We start from the raw sequence: 9,599 nt of genomic DNA, 5'->3' as shown, positions 1-9,599 counted from the left end.
TAAGGATTCCATGAGGCTCCTATGGAAGCCTCCCTTGTTGGATTTATATTTCACTAAAAGGAGGAAGTGATTATTTACGTGATAGTGGTAGTATTCCCCTGTTACATTTTGTTAGCCCCTTGTGAAACACTTTGCAATAAGGCACTATATTTTGTCATAGAAATTTCATATTAGATATTTATGTAGCTAAGCAATTTTATTTTTTTGTAATTTTATTGTTTCTAACATCTCTATGTGTACCAAGCACTGAGCATCCTCTTGTAAGATCAATTGGCTTGTCATTATGAATTTGGAGGAATGGATATTGATTAGTTTCCTAATCTTTTATGCTTATCTTCCATCCATTAAAACACAGAGTGGTCATCACCCTATGAATATACTTGCTTGAGCTCTAACACCAATCCCTAGAGAAGGAAGGTTAAGGATCTCACATACTTTAGAGCATGGAGAATTCATATACCAGCAAAAATAAATACAAGGACAATGAATTATATCATGTGATTTCAAAAACCTCACATGTTGATCCTACTAGAATATTTGGACAACAAGAATTAGCGAAAATGAAAGCAGAGAGAAAAGGAAAATTCATGCATGTCAGAATTCATCCACACTACTATACTTTGAAGACAAGGGGTGTTGATTTCTCTTCAAAGAAAGTGTAAATGAGAGACAATTACCTGAAAATGATGTGAAGAAGGTTTGGATTCTTGGGAGATATTTTGAAATGCAGTTACAGTTTTTTTTTCTCGGTAATTCTGTTTTCTTTTCATTCATCTATAACATATACTAGGAAAGTTGTTAAAACTTTAGATAAGCTAGTAGTAAAACTCAGGTTTGGCTAGTGGATGGTGTGCTCTACTGTTGGGCACCAAATCGGGCTATCATTCTGTTGCGTTTCCATCACCCTTTTTGACCTTTTTGCACTTATTTACCCATGTTTGCTATGCTAAATTTACAGGGTAGACACCCTTGACTTGCCTATTGGAATATTTTATTAATGAACTAAAGTCACGAAGTCTTACCTATTTGTAGTGCTAAAATGTATGTTTGACCGTAGCTTCTGGAGAACATAAACCATTGCTTCAGCATCTCATAGTAGATCCAGCAATGACTAGCCATAAGGAGGTTGCGCAGCTGGAGTCATAGATCCCTGAACCATTCTTGGACCTCTTGCTGATCTTGTTTATCTAGTATTGGTGTCGTTCCAACTAATGTATATTTTTGAATATATGGTTACCATGTTTTGGGGAAAGATGTTGTTCTCCCACACTGTGTATAAAAGACAGATTGTTCTTGTAAATGGGGATTCCCCCATCGATATCGTAATTTCCTGTTTCAGATTAATAAATTATCATTTGTTTTGTTGTTCTAATCTTCGTTGTGACTCACGTAGCCCTAATTAGAGAGCTGGGCCCGCTCTTCTGATCAGGTGCTACATCATTCTGTGTATGTTATTTATTAGTTATGCTTGTTGTTACAGTTCTTTAATTCTTGTAATTGTTTTCTTGAGTTTTGTATGTAGTTTAGTCTTACAGCAATGTTTTGAATCTTAGCCACGAACCCTTGGTCAGAACAGATTGTGCTTTTTCCCCTTCATATACCTTGCGCATTTCCTTGAAAGGATACGCACATAGATTGATAAATTAATGTCGAAATAGGGTGAATAAATCGTTCATACCTAGACACCAAAATTTTGGCACCGTTGCCGAGGAGGCTAACATGGTGCAAGACAACCATCTGGACCAACCAGAGGGTCAATCTCTCGTCCTGGGGAGAGAACAAGTTTTCTCACTCTGCTTTAGGTCCTGAGCGTAGGTGTTCTTTCCCCTTGTTTATTTTTGTTTTTATTTTTATTTTGGGCCACTCTCTTGTCCTGGGGAGGGAGGAGTCTTTTGACTCCCTGCTCCAAGCCGTGAGTTAGATTTATTTCTTTTCAAAACCATTGCGTGTTTTTCATGAAAACCCTAGCGTTTACCCTGGGGAGCTAGGAGTCTTGTGATACCCTACTTCAGATATGGAAGTATTAGGTCTTCTCCAGGTGTGTGTTTGTTTCTGATTCTTGCCTTGGGGAGGAAGGAGTCCTTTGACACCCTGCTCCGGGCCTTGAACGCTAGATTTTTGTTTTTTTTTTAGTTGCCTTTCTTTTTGTAAGTTCTTTCGTCGTGGGGACGAAATGGTCCTTTGACACCTTACTTCAAGATTGAAACATTGTAGGTTCATACCAAGATCTTCCATCATACCAACTTTTGTATGAATAAAGAACTAAATAAGAGGGGCAGAGAGAGAGCCCCAAAGAGGGGAGCACCAGGTCTGGGAAGAAAGACCTATATCCAGCAAATTATAGCACAGGCTGAATCAGAAGCATTCTCTCGCGTAGCTGTGAGACCAGGGGCACGAAGAGTGAAGTCCGAGGAACAATCAGTAGATCAACCAATGCTGTCTACAACATTCTTTGGTGGTTCGACACAGCAGGTCCCTCCACCAGTTGAGGAATCATCCAACAGTATACCTGATGAGGAGAAATTTATGCTGGTAATAGAAAGAGAAGAGGTTGCAAGCAAAACATCGACAGGGTCAGACTACTCCAGCAAAGGAAAGAAGGTTGTACCTGAGGGATCAAGTCATCAGGACATAGGAGAAGGGAACGAAGGATTACTTGCATCACCAAGAGACTGGGGAAGTGCTACTAAAGCAACTCGAATCCGAGTGGTAAGGAATCCTCAGCCATCTTCCATAGAGCCTGTTGAAATTCCCAGTGGTTATTGGAAGATATTTATGGCTCCCACAACCTCCACCATTAATTTTCTGATTAGGGATCTGGGAGCCAGTGCGCCCACAAAGCCTATTCCATTAGTAGCCTTACCAAACTTTCATGGGATTGTTTTAGAAGACCCTGAACATTTCTATTTGAGTTTTACATAGTGTGTCGGGGGTATGACTACACAATAGATGCCCAAAAGTTAAAACTTTTTCCCTCTACATTAAAGGGAATGGCTCTGTGATGGTTCATGGGCCTTGGAGGGAAGTCTATTTCCACATGGGATGATATGCAGACAACATTTTTGGAAAAATACTAGGATTAATGTAAATCCCGAAACATCAAGGAGGAACTTTTCAAGTTCACACAAAAAAGAGATGAGAGCCTGGAAGATTGTGTGGAACGATTCAAGTACACCTTACAGAGGTTAGGTCACTCTGACCTGGATAAGGAGAATTTAAAACTTATCCTCCTCTAGGATTTTCGTGAGGACTCGATGGAACTGTTGAACATTGTCGGAAAGGGAGACATCTCTAAGGAAAGCTTCGAAGTTATATGTGAACTATGTATTCAGTGCTCGAGGGGGCTTGCATGAAACAGATAAGTGATTTTCTCAGCAAAGGGGTCTGGCAGGGGTGTTACAAAGGCAGAAATTGGAAACCTACTAGACAACTTGAGGACGGATATCCTCAGCACTCTGTCGGCACAGATGGATACTCTGCAAGTAAAACAGAAGCAGCTGGAATTAGACAGGACCATGGCGATATTTTTCCCAAAGTGTAGAAAGAAGCACCTGGAAAGGGAATGTCCACTAAACTCCATAAAGGAATGTGTAATCTGTGAGCTAAACCATGCAACAAGTTCATGCCCCTCCTTGCTAGGCCTGAAAGCAGTATTTCAAGGGACAAGGGAAGACATGGAGCAATTGTACCTCATGGGGTCTAGGAAGCCATGGCAGCCTCAACCACCGATGGGAAATCAAGGTATGTACTCAGATCCATCTCAATATTTCAATAATTTTAATATGAATCCTTAGACCATGCCCTATCCTCCGATGTGGCCGCAATTCTAGTTTCCACCTTGGCAGTAGTGGAACCCTCAAGCCAGTACGAGCTCTCCATAGTTTCCAACTTGGCGAGGATCCTCTCCTGGGTAGTTTCCTTAGCCGATGCCACAACAGCAACTCCAACTGCCTTATAATGTGCCTCCTAGTAATCAACCTGCCCATCCTCAGCTTCCAATACAACCTAACCCTAATCCTAATAATAAGGGAGCTCATCACGCTTACGTTCTTAACCTACCTTCATATAGCATCTCCAGTGCAGAGTTGTATGAAATGAATTTGCGATCGGGGCGGACAGTCAATGGTCAACCTCCTCTAGTTATCATTGAACAACGTGATAGTGAAGGTAAGGAATCAGGACTAATTAATAAAGAGCCAAAACAAACTCATAGAAACCAGGAACCTCTTGTAAAACAACATCAATCTGAACCACGTTATCCAGAGAGACTAATTTTGAGTAAACCAAGCCCTCAAGTTGAATTTGATTTGTTAGGAGAATTGCAAAACTTATTTGTTAAAATTCCCTTGTTACAATCTATGAAGGATGTGCCAATATACACAAAGACTCTTAGGGAATATTGTTCAAAGAAACTTGCAAAGAAATCCAAAGACCCCCTCACTATTCATGTTATGGGAAAATTATCAGATTTCATGATGGGAAAACCAATGCCTGTGAAGTATGGAGATCCAGGGAACCCGATTTTGACAGTACAAATTAATGGGGTAGAGAATCCAAAAGTGCTGGTAGACCTGGGTGCTGCCATCAACGTCATCACCATTGAAACCATGCATGCATTAGGCCTTCGTAATTTGAAACATACAACTATAGTATTGGAATTTGCAGACCGGTCTACAGTCAAACCTGTAGGGAAGTTGGAAGATGTAACAATTTTAGTGCATTCATGGCACTATCCCATAGATTTCTTGGTTTTACATATGCAATCTTTGGTGGGCAGCCATCTTTGATTTTGCGTAGACCATGGATGGCTATTGCATATGCTTACATTGGGTGCCGTTTAGGGAACATGGTTATTTCAAATGGGCATAACACTAAGAATTTAGTGTTATACCCACCTGTAGAACCAAACCCATCCATAAAACCAGCAGGTGGAAAGAAAACTTTATCTAGGGAAGAGCCCAAAATGGAAAATGAGGAATTGAGACCAGTCCTCACTATTGGACAGGCCCTTCAGTTGAAAATGGAATCAGAAGATGATGTAATCACTTCCTTTATGGATGATCCTTGCTCCATTTCAGAGCCAAATCAACAAATCCTAGAATCTATCCTAAGCTATGAGACTCAGGAAACTATTGAAACAATAGAAGGATTAGAGGAGCCACCTGTTGATGCACCCCATGAAAGTGTTCCACTGGAATTAGAACCGCGAAAAACCCTGAATATTAATCCAAACCTATCAGAATCCCAGAAGAAGCAACTTGTAGATGTCCTTCGGAAACATAAAGAAGCCTTCGCCTAGGATTATTCAAACATGAAGGGGATTCCTGCTGATTTATGTACCCATCGCATATACATTAAGGAAGATTGTCGTCCTGTGAGACAACCTCAGAGAAGAATGAACCCTGCGTTGAAAAATGTTGTGAAAGAAGAGCTTCAAAAATTACTAGACGTAGGTTTTATTTACCCCATCTCAGATAGCCAATGGGTCTCACCATTAGTAATGGTCCCCAAGAAAAATGGTAAATGGCGGATATGCGTGGATTATTGAGAATTAAATAAGGCAATGCAGAAAGATCATTTTCCTTTGCCATTTATTGATCAAGTTTTGGACACATTGGCTGGCAAAAAGCTTTTCTCTTTTCTACATGGGTTTAGTGGCTATAACCAGATCCATATAGCTCCTAAGGATCAGGACAAAACCACTTTCACATGCCCCTGGGGAACATTCGCATACTGGGTCCTTCCTTTTGGCTTGTGTAATGCTCCTACAATGTTCCATAGGGCAATTTTGCGGATCTTCTCTGACCTGCTAGATGACAGCGTTGAAATTTACATGGATGACTTTACTCCATATGGGGATTCATTTCTAGAAGGGCTGAAAAATTTAGAAAGGTGTATACAAGCGTGTGTCTCTCTGAGTATAGTAAAATTCCATATGATGATGGAGGAGGGAATCGTTCTGGGACATTTTCTCTCAGCTGAAGGAATCAGGATGGACCCAGTGAAAATAAAGGTAATTCTGCACTTACCAACACCCAAAACGCCCACACAGGTACGCATCTTTATTGGTTGTGCTGGTTATTACAGGCGTTTTATAGAAAATTTTGTGAAATTAGCACACCCACTTTTTCAATTACTAACAAAAGATTCAGATTTTGTGTGGTCAAGTGACTGTGATGCAACCTTTACGAAAATTAAAGAATTGGTTTGCAGTGCTTCGATACTTAGAGGACCAGACTGGGCATTACCTTTCCATATTCATATGGATGCTTCCCAAACAACGATTGGTGCAGTATTGGGAAAACAAGAGAACAGAATACCATATGCAGTTTACTATGTTAGTAATAATTTGGCTCCTGCTGAATTAATCTACACAGTGACTGAGAAATAATTCCTTGCTGTCATTTATGCCATCAACAAATTCTGGCACTACATTACTGGGTATCCTACTTTTGTGCATATTGATCATGCAGCTATCAGGTATTTAATGAATAAACCTGTTACCCCTAGTCGCATTACAAGATGGCTTTTGCTACTACAGGAATTTGATATTACTATAGTAAATAAACCAGGGAAGGACAATGTGGTTGCAAATTTCTTATCTAGGATAGAACATGATGGTAAGAGTACACCAATCGAAGATGATTTTCCAGATGAAGATCCTTTTGCAGTTTCTACTTACGCTCCATGGTATGTAGATATTTCTAATTATCTTGCTACAAAGAAGGTTCCTCGTCATCTATCATATGAGGAGCAAAGGAAGATTATTCACCAGAGTACTTGACTATTCATGGATGGCAGGATATCTCTTTCATACAAGGGTTGACCAACAGATTTGGCGTTGTGTGGAAGAAGATGATATTTATGAGATATTAAAGGCTACACATGATGGACACTGTCGAGGGCATTTTGCAGATAAAAGAATAGGTCACAAAGTGCTGCAAATGGGATATTACTGGCCCTCCATCTTTCGTGATGCTCAAGATTATTTTTGAAGGTGTGATAGCTGCCAACGACTAGGACAACTTGGGAAAGCAGATGAAATGCCTCTTCAGCCCTAGATAGTCCTTGAATCATTTGAGAAATGGGCCATCGATTTTGTTGGACCCTTCAACCCACCTTCTCATTAGAAAGCTTACATCCTAGTCTGCACTGATTATGTAACTAAATGGGTGGAAGCCAGAGCGGTCACAAGAGCAACAAAGCAAGTAGTGGCAGACTTTCTTTTTGAAGAAATCTTTGCCCGATATGGTACTCCACGGGAAATTGTATTTAACTGGAGGATCACAGTTCACATCTCACATTATAGGAAAGTTGATGCAAAAATATGGGGTCAAACATAGAGTGACAACTCCCTATCACCCCCAGGCAAATGGACAAGTAGAAAGCACAAACAATGTATTGGAAAATATCTTGGCAAAGACAATAGCAAGTCATCGCCGAGACTGGGCACAGAAACTTCTAGAAGATTTATGGGCATACAAGACAACATGGCGAAACACAACTGGGTTTTCCCCATTTGAATTAGTCTATGGGAAATCCCCCTTGTTTCCGGTGGAATTTGAGATCAATACACTCATAACAACTCTAGAAGTAGGCCTAGATCTATCAGAAGCACTGAAACACTGACTAGAATAGCTAAATGAGTTGGACGAGATTCAATCAGTAGTTGTCCAGAAGACTACTGCTGTTCAACAACATAGAATGAAATGGCATGATAAATTTATCAAAACTAAGGTGTTTCATGTGGGAGATTTGGCATTCCTTTATGACTCTCGATTTAAGGATTTCAAAGGCAAGCTTCACACTCACTGGATGGGGCCATATCAAGTGGATGCAATGTTTGACAATGGAACGGTTAGATTAATTACAATAGATGACAACCATACCTTGTTCTCAGTAAATGGACACTGTGTAAAACTACGCCACCGCCAAGTCTCTAGAAATGCCTTTGTCAAACACCTTTCTGATTCATCTGACTTAATGGTTATCAGAATAGAGAACACTCTCATTGTTCTCTAAAAATATATATATATATATATCTATATATATATATATATATATATATATATATAATATTGTCATTACATACTTATTTGTATTTTGCAGGAATAATGAAGGAAGATGGCCAGGAGAAATGTAACACTCGACGCTGTTACTCCACTAGTACTGCTATTAAGATGTTGTTGTTACTCCACTAGTGTGTGTTGTTACTCCGCAACTGTTGTTACTCCGCCAGTGTTGTTACTCCGCAATTGTTGTTACTCCATAACTGTTGTTACTCCGAAACTATTGTTACTCCGCTGTTGTTGTTACTCTGCAACTGTTGTTACTCTGTCGGTGCTGTTACTCCGCAACTGCCATTACTCTGCTAGTGTTGTTACTCTGCAACTGTTGTTACTCCACCAATGTTGTTACTCGATGTTGTCGTTACTCTGTCGGTGCTGTTACTCCATAACTGCCATTACTCTGCCATTTTTGTTACTTCGTCGTTGTTGTTACTCCTTGCTTTTGTTATTCCCTGTTGCTGTTACTCCGTCAGACATTTTGTTGTTACTCCACCATAAGGTAGGTCCACAGGTACATCTCTGCTGATTTTACAGATTTAATTAAAATATTCCAAAAAGACATTAAAACATGTCATGGATGGCCATAATTAAGTTTGGGGGGGGGGGGGGGGGGGGGGAACCGTCATAATAAACGACGGCGTACCTCGAAAAATAATTCATGACACACAATCCTCACCTAACAGAATCTAATGATTTTGGTACTCCGTAATCATACCTTTGATGTGTTGGAATGCGTACTCGTATGCGCAGAGTCATAATCAATCACCTCCCCAACATGCTGCATTAAATTTCTAAAATATCTAACAGTACCACCATAACCTGTCATCATTTTCAAATGTACTAGTATTGTTTCATCCGTTTTCCCCAAAAGCAACCATGATGTTATTTTAGTTGCCAACGGTTTGGAGCCCTGTCATTCTCCCCTGCCAGCCAACTGTAGTCGTCATGCTGATCCAACCTCTACAGCAATGGGTGGACGATCTTTGCGACATGAGCCTGAGGATACAACGAGAGTTCAGAACAACCAGGAGGTATGGCAGGCTTTTGAGAATGCATGCTGGAATGTTTACTTTGACGGGTTGAGAGGGTCGAATGAAGAAACTATAGTAGAATTCGCACTCAACTTAGAAGAAGAAAGCTCTGGGGTCCGCGGAATTGAAATCCCTATGACAGAGGAAGCCATCGTAGAAATCAGTGGGCTCTCTCAAAACAGACAGTGATGGTTCTCAAGAAGGACTGCCCTTTCAAAGTTTCCCAAAGCTTTTTTACAAGTGGGAGAAAATATCGCATAAAAGGGTTAGGGATACGACCAAAACTCGCTACCGCATCCATGGGGAGGAGTAGCAGAGCTCATCATAAAATATATGACTTGTGAAGGGAGATACTCCACCATATTCAAATACCATCTTTGCATACTAGCTCACCTGTGATTTCCCCAAGCAGAAGCTTTTTCAATGAATGTGCCCTATTTCCTTTTGAGAAGCCTTGACTTAATGGAACATTCAGCTCAGGGGTCGCGATAGGTATTGG

At 40.4% G+C, this 9,599-nt stretch overlaps 1 pseudogene; it reads left to right on the top strand.

The window, feature by feature from the left end:
• Positions 1-560: 560 nt before the first annotated feature.
• Positions 561-9,599, top strand: part of LOC149172735 (uncharacterized protein At4g15970 pseudogene) — a 29,973-nt pseudogene continuing 20,934 nt past the window's right edge.

Source organism: Pinus tabuliformis, chromosome 4_2 (assembly GCF_031772625.1).
Source record: "Pinus tabuliformis cultivar Carrire ecotype Pingquan chromosome 4_2, CPIR1, whole genome shotgun sequence".
Classification (NCBI taxonomy): Eukaryota; Viridiplantae; Streptophyta; class Pinopsida; order Pinales; family Pinaceae; genus Pinus; species Pinus tabuliformis.
This window is presented reverse-complemented; position numbering and strand designations above follow the sequence as displayed.